This window comes from Gigantopelta aegis, chromosome 12, assembly GCF_016097555.1.
Source record: "Gigantopelta aegis isolate Gae_Host chromosome 12, Gae_host_genome, whole genome shotgun sequence".
Lineage (NCBI taxonomy): Eukaryota > Metazoa > Mollusca > Gastropoda > Neomphalida > Peltospiridae > Gigantopelta > Gigantopelta aegis.
The window spans coordinates 36,959,635-36,971,672 of NC_054710.1; positions in this window are offsets into that span (position 1 = coordinate 36,959,635).

A 12,038-nucleotide genomic window follows, 5' to 3' on the forward strand; every position below is an offset into this window, starting at 1 on the left:
CCCTTATCGCTTTACTCCAGAGAAAAATTCCCAATTGCGATGCATAATCTCCAGGCTTATGTTTTATGCCGAAAATCATGGCATACGGATTCAAACGAAATTTGTTACCAAAAAGTTTTTTAAAGATCGGTTCAATTTGCTTTATAAATAGTTTTGTTTTGTTGCAGTGAAAAAAGGCATGCAAGACTGAATCCACTCCGTTGCAAACATTTTTTATTTATTTTTTTAAAGTTCAAGCAACTCCCGAACATGCCGGGTGCCCCATTTATTGATCAAAAACCTACCTATTTATAAAGAACCAGGTACTCATTGACTGTGTGAATAAGATATACATAAGAGTGTTAGTGCAGTATTTGAAATAAATATATATACATTTTAATTAGTGCGTGTGTGTGTTCATGTGTTCTTTAATATATTTAGTGTAGCTTTAATGATGTGTATTTACACAACTTTTTACCTGGTTATCGGACCTGGCCCCCAAAGCTACAAGCCTGGGGGTCCAGATCTATTTTGTCTACATTTTTTGTGCATTAGCCAACTTATTCTTATAACTGATATGTAATGTCGAAGGCATCACTGCACTTGGCAATGACCCCTCCGAGACACCAGTGTTTCAGGAATTTTTCTTTTCTGTTTGGCCGTTCTAAAGGGGCGAAATACTCAGTTTCTACCCTTGAATAGACTAATTGCTTAAACAGAGCCATTTCAATACATGGCTTATCTCCCTCTAATAATTTCCGTGTTGTCCAAATTACCCTTATTGCTTTACTCCAGAGAAAAATTCCTAATTTCGATGCGTAGTCTCCTGGTTTGTGTTTTATGCCAACAATCATGGCATAGGGGGATTTAATCTGAAATTGTTGCCTAAAATTTTTCTGAAGATCGGTTGTAATGGTTTAATAAATAATTTAGTTTTCTTACAGTGAAAAAAGGCGTGCAAGACTGAGTCCACTTCGTTTACACACCAGGCATTCCGGAGTGGGCTCAATCTTCCAGTCGTATAGGTGTTTTCTCACTGCAATAACATTTCTTATCATTTTATAAATTAAGTCATAATCAGGATTTTCAATGAAACCTGAATTTAGAGTTTTCCAAACATTTTGCCAATTTATGGTTTCATTGAAAGCAATTTCCCACCGGGTTTTAAACGACGCATCTTTGTAAGTTCGTTTTAACAAGACTGTGTAGATGTCTTTCGTCTTCGCTACTGTTATGTCCTTTTTCGTATGACCTACGTCGATACGAAAGATGGCGTCTAAGTCACCATCATATGGGGCTTCATTTCGTAATGTCCATAATAATGTCCGCGGAAAGTTGTCTTGTAGGTCTCTTAATTGGCTATAAAATGCCGCACTAGTTGAACAACCAGTGAAGTCCAGGAAGTAATTTTTACCCATATCCCAAATGTCTTTGACTAAATTTAGTCTTTCTCTACGTATAATATTGTGTAGTTTTTTGGATATAGTCGGATTATCGTGTAAGGGTTCAAAAAATTGTTGATAACTGTCGGTGTCTCTTGTTAAGTCAAGGTCATTCCATATTAATAATATTTCTTTGTAAATATTCGGCATTAAGACGAAATTTACTTTATTGTTTATGATTTTACATTTTAGAATATGTCTTTCAACATTTAAATTTTTGTAAAGGCCTAAAAAATGGTCAGCTAGAGCTTTCCAATTCCCGTCCCCCTCCAAACTTAAGAGTCTACTTACGAATTTCATACGTTGAGCTTTGATTTTTTGCCGAATATTTACCACACCCAAACCACCTAATTCTACAGGTAGTTGAATTTGTTCCTTTGATATAAAATGCTTTCTATAACTCCAAAGGAAATCAAAAATCATTTTATCAATTTGTTTGGCATATTTTTCTGGAAGTTCCAAAACATTTGATAAATACCAAATGCCACTTGTTGCAAGGGAGTTAACTGCAACTACTTTACCATGTAAAGTTAAATTACGATTACTCCAAATGTTTAAGATAGTTTTAATTTTTTGAATTTTTGGTTCCCAGTTATCAGCTGAGACATCAATGTTTCAAAAAAAGAAGCCCAAATTTTTTATTTTTTCATTAGTCCATCTTATGTCAAGCGGAGTGTCCTTCTCGTACCGAAGTTTACCCATTAGGAACCCTTTAGTTTTCTGAAGATTGACTTTAGCTCCTGATGCACGTTCATAAATATTAAGAATTTTGAAAAGTTGCTCAGCAGAGTCAAAGTCAGCTAATGTCGCGTTACCGTCATCCGAATACCCTACCCACTTACTAACGAAGCCACCAGGTAGAGTGATCCCAATAATTTTTGAACTAATAGCTGATGATACTTCGTCAAGAGTTATTTCCCCTTCACAGGCGTCTCGGTCTTCATCATCTAAAGTCTTTGTCATTTAGTTTAATAAATAATCTTGGGCAAAAACGTCCGTCTTTTTCGATGTATATAGATTTTTATAAAAAGTTGCTGTCTCTTTTAAACTTTCATTGGGTGATTCAATTAATTTACCATCATCAGTTAATAAGGAGTCCATGGCTTTCTTATTTGCTTTTTGTTTTTCTAAATTAACGAAATAAGCCGTGCATCGTTCACCTTGTTCAATTTCATCCACCTTGGCCCTAATTCTAGCCCCTTGTAATTGTAATTGTTCATAATTTTTAATTTTGTTTTGTACATTAATTAATTCAGAGTAATCGTCTAAATGTCCACGTTCGTCTAATTGCGTCAGAAAAATTTCGTCTTGTTTTAAATTGTATATATAAGTCCTTTCTGTCTTACGTTTTTGTTTACAGTATTCAGTTGTTACGTTTTTAATTCTAGTTTTACCCAAATCCCACCATAATAGTAGATCAGAGTAATTTCCCTTGTTGTTTTCCAAGTTGCCCAGAAATCTTTAATTAACTTTATATAATTCCTATCTTTTAAAATACTATTGTTAAATGCCCACAGTCCCGGTCCTTTATTGTTTCTGTCAAAGGCGAAATCTGCCCAGACAAGTTTGTGATCAGTGTATAGACACTGAGTCACGCCAGCTTCTTTCAGGCCAGTAAGAAACTGCCCTGAGATTAAAATGCGATCGATACGGGAGTATGTTCTGTATGCTTTGCTGTGATATGTGTAAGAGGTTCTGTCTGGGTATATGTATCTGTATGCATCAGTTAGTGTGTGCTCCGTCATAATAGTGTTTAATTGTTTTACCCCTACAGTGCCCCTGAGCTCCTGCTTCTTGGAGCCTGTCCGGTCAAGCGTTACGTCGTCTACACAATTAAAGTCACCGCAGAGAACGCGGCTGGTCACGGTTCGTCGGTCATCTGTCAAAACAAAGAAATTAACACACCTCGCAATGAACTCAGCCCTGTGTCAGGGATTCACCGGAGCGTACATATTAACTATATTGAACGTTTGGCTATTACATAGGCAAAGTAAACTTAAAACACGTCCTTCTAAATCTTTAATTACTTTAGTTATTTTAATATCTAAGCCCTTTCTAAATAGAATGGCAACCCCCCATTTACGCCCAACATTACATGAATTAATATAGTAAGTCTCATCAAAATCTTTAAATAAATCTTTTATATTGTCTTTATCATTAAAATGAGTTTCTTGTAAACAAATTATATCTATTTTTTCAGTATATAATAATTTAAAAATTAAGCCCCGATTTGTACTACTGTCTACAAAGCCGTTAACGTTTAGTGTGCCTATTTTCAAGTGTGTGCTGTTAACTGCCAGCGTTTTAACATGTAAGAACTAAATATAAATAAATACAAATGCAAACATGAATAAATAGTGAAGAACAACAACAACAACAAAGTGAAATTATTATGTCCGTGACGTTGATCCATAGACCCCGGTATCACCAAGTCTTTGTTTCGCCCTGGCCATAATGGTCTCAGGGCGGGGTGGTGGCCTGGGTCCAAACAGTGGGAACTGGGAAACTCTATTAACGTGCCCCTATCCACAAGGGTTCAGGCACGCCCGCCCCGGATTCAGCCTCCGACTTCGCCAGTGACCGACTCCGGGGCGGGAGGGGTGGGGATGGGGGTATGGAGGAGAAATGTAGGGGGTAATTTTTAATGATGTGGTATAACCACTTACAAAAAATTCAAAAGAAATTAAAACAATTTGGGGTCTACCATTATCTTATGTCTTCTGTTATATATTAGTTATAATAGCACCAGAAAACCTAAATCATTCTATTCTTTTATTATATAGTTAGTAGGTGCATAATAAATAAAAAAAAAATTTGATCGGGCGGTTCAAAAAGAACAAAAAATTTATATATTTAGTTTAATCAATTATTTTAATTATTAATTATTAAATTAGCCCTGGAGGATCGAGGATTCGCAAAGGGGGGAACCCCGCGCCACCGTCAGTCCGGCGCTCCAACAGGCGGGTGGCCCATTCCGGTCAGTCCGGATTTCCACGGGGGGGGGGGCGTTCCGGGGGGGGGGGAAGGCCTCCTAACAGGCTTCCCTATCGGCCCAAACCGCCAACGCCCTATCGCACCCTACCACGGCGTCCCCCCCCCCCCCCCCCCCCCCCCCCCCCCCCCCGGTTATCCATGCGACACAGGTGGTCCATACTTAGAATGAAATGAATGTTATATGATGATGAATATGAAGAAAGCCCGCGAGCCGCCGTCCGGGGTGGTGGAGAAACGTATACGTTGAAGTTGTTGTTGTAGCATATCATATTGTGTTGAGGTTGATCCGAGTATTAGTGAGAGGTGTCCTCGCTGTTCTCCCCAAGCATTCGTGAGCTCTACACCCGATAGGGTGCGTCACCTATACGGATGACAAACGTCATTGCTATATAAGCCTCGATGTCACCCAAGAAACCACTCAATCGTTAAGTGGGTGGCGCCGAGTACCGGTCAAGGTGTATTTTTTTTTTAAATTGTATATATACAATAATGACCGATCAAATTAATACCGTTTAAAACCTGTTTAATTAAAAATAAGAGCATGTAAATTAAAATAATACTAAGTTAAAAATGCTAAGAGGAAAATTAACCACTAATTAATGCATTTATTATACCAATTAATTAAAAATATAATAAATATACCATATATAATTAAAAACTAAAACAGATACACACCCCAGCCATAAATTCCGCCTGTGGCGGGCGGCACAGACACTGCCAGGTGTATGCGCCGCCAAGCCACGGCGAAAAAACATACATTCACGCAACCGCTCTCACACTAGGTTCAGAAACTTGGTTTTGGCCGGCTAAACGCACGGACCGAATAGAAGACATGTAATTGGAGACCGAGCTCTGATTGGTCAGAACTCGATCCCCCTCAGCCAATAGCCCCAACACCCAATAGAGAATCATTTAAGTAAAAAGAACAGTAGAGAATAGACGTACTGACCAAAAAAAACACAAGAGAGCAAAAATAGAAGTTGGGGTGGAGGAAAAGAAATCAATATTAACTTTAGATGAGAGAGATTAATAGAAGAGGCCGCGCAAGTCGGCATCACACGGCATCACACGGCAAGACCCGGCTCTCCGGATATCACCGATTGTCACCTCGGGAGCGCCCGTGAGCGGTCGTCGTCAATTAAGACAGAAGAAAGAATACACAGTGTGTGTTAGGAATGGAGCGGATCGATAGTCGACTCAGTATGGAGAGGTGCGTTGCGACTGGCTGAGGGTAGATCACTAGCTGGAGCCGTTTGGATTAAGAAGAAGCCAGTGTTAGAAAAAAACAACAGGCGACCTGAATAAGAAGCTGCGATTGGCTGGATTTCGATTCCTTCTCTGGAAAAAAGAAGAAGAGAGGAATGTGGATGTTAAATTTCTCCAGTCAATGCGCTAATACGTGAATGAAAGAATAGTGTGGATAGGCTGTTCGTTGTTTCTAAAATGGATTAAGAAAAGGAAAAAGGTTATAATTAATATAAATTGATTAAAAAAGAAAAAGTTTTTTTTTAATAAAAGGAATTAAAATATTATAAAAGTGATGTTTCGGTTTGCCCACGGGAGGGTAATGCCAGAACAGTTACCGCCGTGGACAAGAGTTGCCACCAGCCAACTGTCGGGGACCAGACAACTCGGACCCATGGACAACTCGGCCCAGACAACTCGGCCTCGGGGCCGAGCTGTCCGAGACAACTCGGCCCCGAGTTATTGATACGGGTTCATTGATACTTGCGGAAAGCGGCTATATGTCGAAATCAGATTTTCAAATAGCAGAATTGAACAGTTTATCCTAGTATTTCTCAATCAATACAGTATTCATATGCCAAAGCAGTAAAATTACAACAGTATTACAGGTGCGGTGTTGCCATCGTGAACAAACGTCGCAGCGTAATGCATGTTGTCTGGGTCGAACTTCATTGGAAAAAAAGGAACACGGATATGTCGGCATTTTGTTGGAAAGTGATATTAGAAACGGGGGGCAACGGGCAAGTCTTTTTACGTGCCCCTATCCACGAAGGTTCAGGCACGCCCACCACGGGGGGGGGGGGGGGGCAGATCGAGAGAGCAAGGGCTAACGTCCGTCATCATCGCGAAAATAGATTGAAATGTTAGATATTAGAAAGTGATAAATCCAATAATTCGGACGGTTATATACATTATTTGAAAATGGCATCATGCTCACCAATTGGAATTACTTCTTAAAAGCAGGAAGTCAGGAGGCTATATCCGCGAGTGTTGTTACAACGATAAATAACTTTAGCATGTTTTTTCTGGAATCATCTCCAATGTTTAGGTCACTGATTGTAGAACAAAAACAAATTATTCGAACAGCGGAAACTATCTTCAAAGATAAATAGATCAGCAATTTATCAATCCGACATGACACTTCGTTTCGGGACGTTTATGTTAAGGTGAGACTAATTCAAAACTAACAAAAAACACACTCTTTTATTTCTGTGAGAATACTTTAATTTAAAAAACAACACTTGTTCAACAATATTTTTCAACAATATACAATATTGTGCATGTGCCGAGTCGTCTCTGGACTCCGGGCCGAGTTGTCTTGAGGTGGGCCGAGCTGTCTCAGAACTATGGGCCGAGCTGTCTCGACGTGGGCCGAGTTGTCTGGGCCGAGTTGTCCACGGGTCCGAGTTGTCTGGCATTCCAACTGTCCACACTGTAAGGTGAGTGTTAAAAATGAGCAGGCTCCTGATTGAATAAACTACTAGAGTCCTCGGACCGTCCTTAACTATTTAGATATTTTTAAATTTTATGTGCCAGCTACTTGTTATATAATTATTTTTGTATCCTTTACAAACGTTAAGATGGCCCGCTCCACCTCCTGTTTGTGAGCGGGGGGCGGGTTGAATATTTTAACAGGATTAAATTTAATATTTATATTATCCATTACTTTTTTAAGAGTATTCCTTTCATTAGTATATTTATTACAATAGAAAAGATAGTGTCTTATATTATCTAATTTATTACAGGTAACACAGAGCGCTGTGTGTTTTTTTCTTTATTTTAAATTGAGTATCGTTCAGACCAAAAACAACGCCAAGGCGCAATTTAGTGATAATTTTTTCGGTTTTAACATTAGAATAAATAGGTCTTTTCGAGTTAATTTTAGGTTTAATTAAGTAATGCCAATGTCTTTTTTTTGTATTCCATTCGGTTTGCCAAAATTTAAAAAAGTTTTTATGCGCTATGGCCATAACTTCATTAAAGTTAATATTAATATTAATTTCAATTTTATCCATTAGTAGCGCTTTTTTAGCTAATAGATCAACCTTTTCGTTACCAGAGATGCCGACATGTGCAGGGACCCATTCCAAAGTTATAAACAGCCCTTTACTATTATTATAATTAATCATATTTATAATTTGTTTAATTAAGTAAGAACTCTTGAACTTAAGATTCTGGAGAGCTTGGAGTGAGCTCAGAGAGTCAGATAATATAAGAAATTTCTGAGGGGCCAGATAATTAGTAGCATTAGTAAGAATCCACTTAAGCGCAGAGTAAATGGCCACCATTTCTGTAGTAAATACAGAAACGTGGTCTGTCAGTCTGGCCTGGTGGGAGCTGGGTAAGTTGGGCAAGCTGGGCATGGTACAGAAGGCCATGCCTGTTTTACCAGAAAGAGGGTCCTTGGAGCCATCTGTGTATATATGAATGTGATCGGAATAATGATCATTTAAAGCTGCTCTAAAAATTATATTTTTAAATGGTTCAAATTCTGTTTTTAAAATTTCCTTTCTTAAAAGCAAAGGGACATTCGGTGGTTTAATTAGCCAAGGGGAGAGAGTATACATCCAGATTGTAGTCCAAGAGTTCTAGATTGGATGCCACTCTATTATTAAGGTTAACTGCAGAATTAATATCAATATGTAGATAATCATCATTATTAGGTTTCATAGTGGATACCGGATTTAGTGGTACTAGATTTTTGGCTTTAAACCAGTGTTTAAGATAAAACTGGGTATGCCTAACATTGAGAGGAAGAATGTTAAGCTCCACACGCAGACTGTCATTTGGTGTGCCCGGGGAAATCTTAGTTATTATTCTAAGTCCTTTATTGTATACTGATTCTAGCTTATCTAGTTGGGTAGGTGAAGCACAGCAGAAGGCTTGGGCCCCGTACTGTAACCTGGAGACGATAAAGGCTTCAAAAATCATTAAAAGAGTATGTCTATCAGCCCCCCAATCTGTTGTCTATCAGCCCCCCAATCTGTTGCAGATATAACTAAGTAAATTAATATAATTATTACAATTTTTAACTACTTCTTTTATATGCTCATTGAAAGATAATGCAGGGTCAAAAATAACTCCCAAAAATTTAACTGATAATACTTGAGCTATAGGGTAGTTATCTAGTGTATGGTTAAGTTTATACCGTCTCCTAAAACGGTTATGTGTGAAAAGGATAGCAGAGGTTTTAGATCTTGAGATGGTAACACCCCAGGTTTCAGCCCAATTTTGTAGTTTATCTATATCTTTTTGAATATCTATTTTAATCTTTTCAATACACTTTCCAGAACGCCAAAAAGCTGTGTCATCAGCAAATAAACCAATACTAAGATTAGTGTCCTCATTAGACGAGCCAGTGAGGGCAGTAGCTAGGTCATTAATAAAAATACTGAAAAGTGTTGGGGCTATTACAGATCCCTGGGGTATGCCATTCTCCAGATTAAGGATATCAGAAAAGGTTTCTGTAACGTTAACAGTAAAAGATCTATTATTAATAAAGCGTTCAATGAATACAAACATAGGCCCTCTAATGCCCATGTTATACACCTTAATTAGTAGCCCGTGTCGCCAAACCATGTCATAGGCCTTTTCCAGATCAACAAATATTCCGACCACTTTGTCGCCATGACTAAAAGCATTTTCAATTTCAGATTGTAATCGAAAAAGGTGGTCGGAAGTAGAGTGGTTTTTTCTAAAGCCACTCTGATATATGGTCAAAAGGTGGTTACTTTTTAGGTAATAGCTGAGTCTGGAATTAACCATGGCCTCCATGGTTTTGCAGACACTGGATGTTAGAGAGATAGGACGGTAATTAGATGGGTTAGTTAAATCTTTCCCCTTCTTGGGGAGGCTAACAACCTCGGCATGCTTCCATGCAAGGGGAAGATAACCCTGCTTCCAGGCTTTGTTATAAAGTTCCAGGAAAAGTCTGAGGGTAGCTTCAGGCATGTTTTGGAAAAAAAGATAATTAAATTTATCCAAACCAGGAGCGGTACCCTTCCTGTGAGCAAAAGCCTCAGTCATTTCCTGGAGAGTAAAAGGAATATTATAGTCAATAATATGATTGGGAAATTTTGCATCCAGGGGTATTTTATGGGTTTTTTCTATCAAATGTTTTTTTGGAAAACTTTAATGGAAAATTACCATTACTTGAATTTTTTGGGAAAGTTTGTCCAAATACTATAGCTTTTTGTTGATTGGTAGTGTATAGTTTATTAGCTTTTAGTAAAGATGATTTTTGTACTGGTTTTCCCTGGATGCGTTTTATCTTTGACCATACTTCTCTGAACTTAGATTTACTGTTTAATGATGAGCAAAATTTGCTCCATGATTCTTTTTTAAGTTTAAACAATTCTTGAGTAACTTTAAATTTACTTTCTTTAAATTTACCTAAATTATCTTGAGTTTTATCTTTCTGGTAATTTTTACGCATTTTATTTCTGTATTTAATAATTTTAGCAAGATTATCATTCCACCAGGGAACTGAGTTATATTTAACTTTAGCATTTGAAATTGGGATAGTTTTATTTGCTATTATAATATTATCAATCAAATTCTTATTAAAAGTATCTATATCATTATTTCTAATATTCTCCGGCCTAAGATTCAAACACAATTGGTAGAAACCTGGCCAGTCTGCTTTATTAAAATTCCACTTTTCTTTAACTTTAAGTATTTCCCTCCATGTCCCATTTAAATTATAATGTGTAATGATAGGGAGGTGGTCGCTATTAAAATCATTAATGACCCGCCACTCGCATTTGGATGCCATCCCCTCTGAGACCATAGTGAGGTCTAGCCAGGTCCAGGAATGGTAGGATTCAGAATAAAAGGTGGTCGACCCATCATTTAGACAAACAGTTTCAACAGTTTCCATAAATTGTTCCACAATAAGCCCTTGTTTATCATTAGTAGGTGCTCCCCATAGAGAGTTACGACAAAGTCTCCTAAAATAAATAACTTATTAGTTTGTGTTTTAGAAATAGAGTCCAGGTAGTTATTAATAGTGAGTTTGTTATGGTGACTACCTGGGTGGACATAGAAATTATAGATATCTACATTCTCGATTCCGCCATACACTGTAATGCCCAAGACCTCAATATTGTTGTTGGTCTCCTTGAGCGGGATGCGGGAGTAAGACAGGCCATTCCTGACGAAGGTAGCTATGCCTCCTCTAGTGGAAAAATTATTATTATAAAAAACCCCAAAATACCCTGGAATATTAAAATTAGTAAAATATTTTTTTATTTTTAACCTTATCTTGATTACCAGTGGTTAGCCAGGTTTCTTGTATGCAGATGACATCCAAGGCCGGTTTAGCGTCTATAACAATTTTTTTTAATTCGTCTCCATGGTTCATTGATTTAATACCTTTAGCATTCCACTGGAGAATGGCCAAACCTTTAAATTTATCTATTTTACTTTTAGTTTGGTTATTTTTTTTTTTTTTTTTTTTTTTTTTTTACGTTTCAAAATATTTATTCTATATTTTTCAGGTGCAGACAAACGAACAACAAACGAACAACAGGGACTTCTGGCAGCCCTACGCCTCACAGGTACGTCGGAACGAACCGGAATTTTCGATATATGCAATAATAAATATGCTATATATAATATTGGCAATTACCATTTTTCCTTATATATGTATATAGATTTTTTAACATTAAGATAATTTTTAAAATCTTATTTATATATAGCCAAAACAATGTCTATATGATTATGCATATGATGTATTTATTTTAATGATGATAAAATATTTTAATTTTACTAATTAGTAAAACCTAAAGAGTAAATATCTATTTAATAATAAATAGATCTAATTTTAAATATTCTATATTATTTTTTACATGTTAGCTTTTAACTTTATTCCTTCTTCTGTCTTTTCCAGAAAAGTGTGGGTTGAGAAAAAACGGTGCGTCTATGAGAGAAAAAGGTGAGTAATTATAAATATATATAATATTGCTATTTACAAAACTTGTCATTCTTATCTTTTATCTATATTCCTCCTTCTGTCTTTTCAGTGCCTAACGGTGGACGAACAGTGAGTATTATATAAAAGGTGAGTATATTTATAAATATATGTATGTATATATATATATAATGTTGCTGTTTATGTTATTTAATTAAATTCATGTATATTCCTCCTTCTGTCTATCTTTTCCAGATCATCATGTCGAGATAAAAAACATCGAGAAAAAGGGTGAGTATTGTATAAAAGGTAAGTATAATTATAGGTAGTCATATGATATTGCTATTTATGTCATTATTCCATCTATATTCCTCCTTTTGTCTATCTGTTTATAGATTGTTTAATCAAGGCCAGAGTCATCAAAAGAAAGGTATATATATTCATATACTATTTATGATAATAATAAA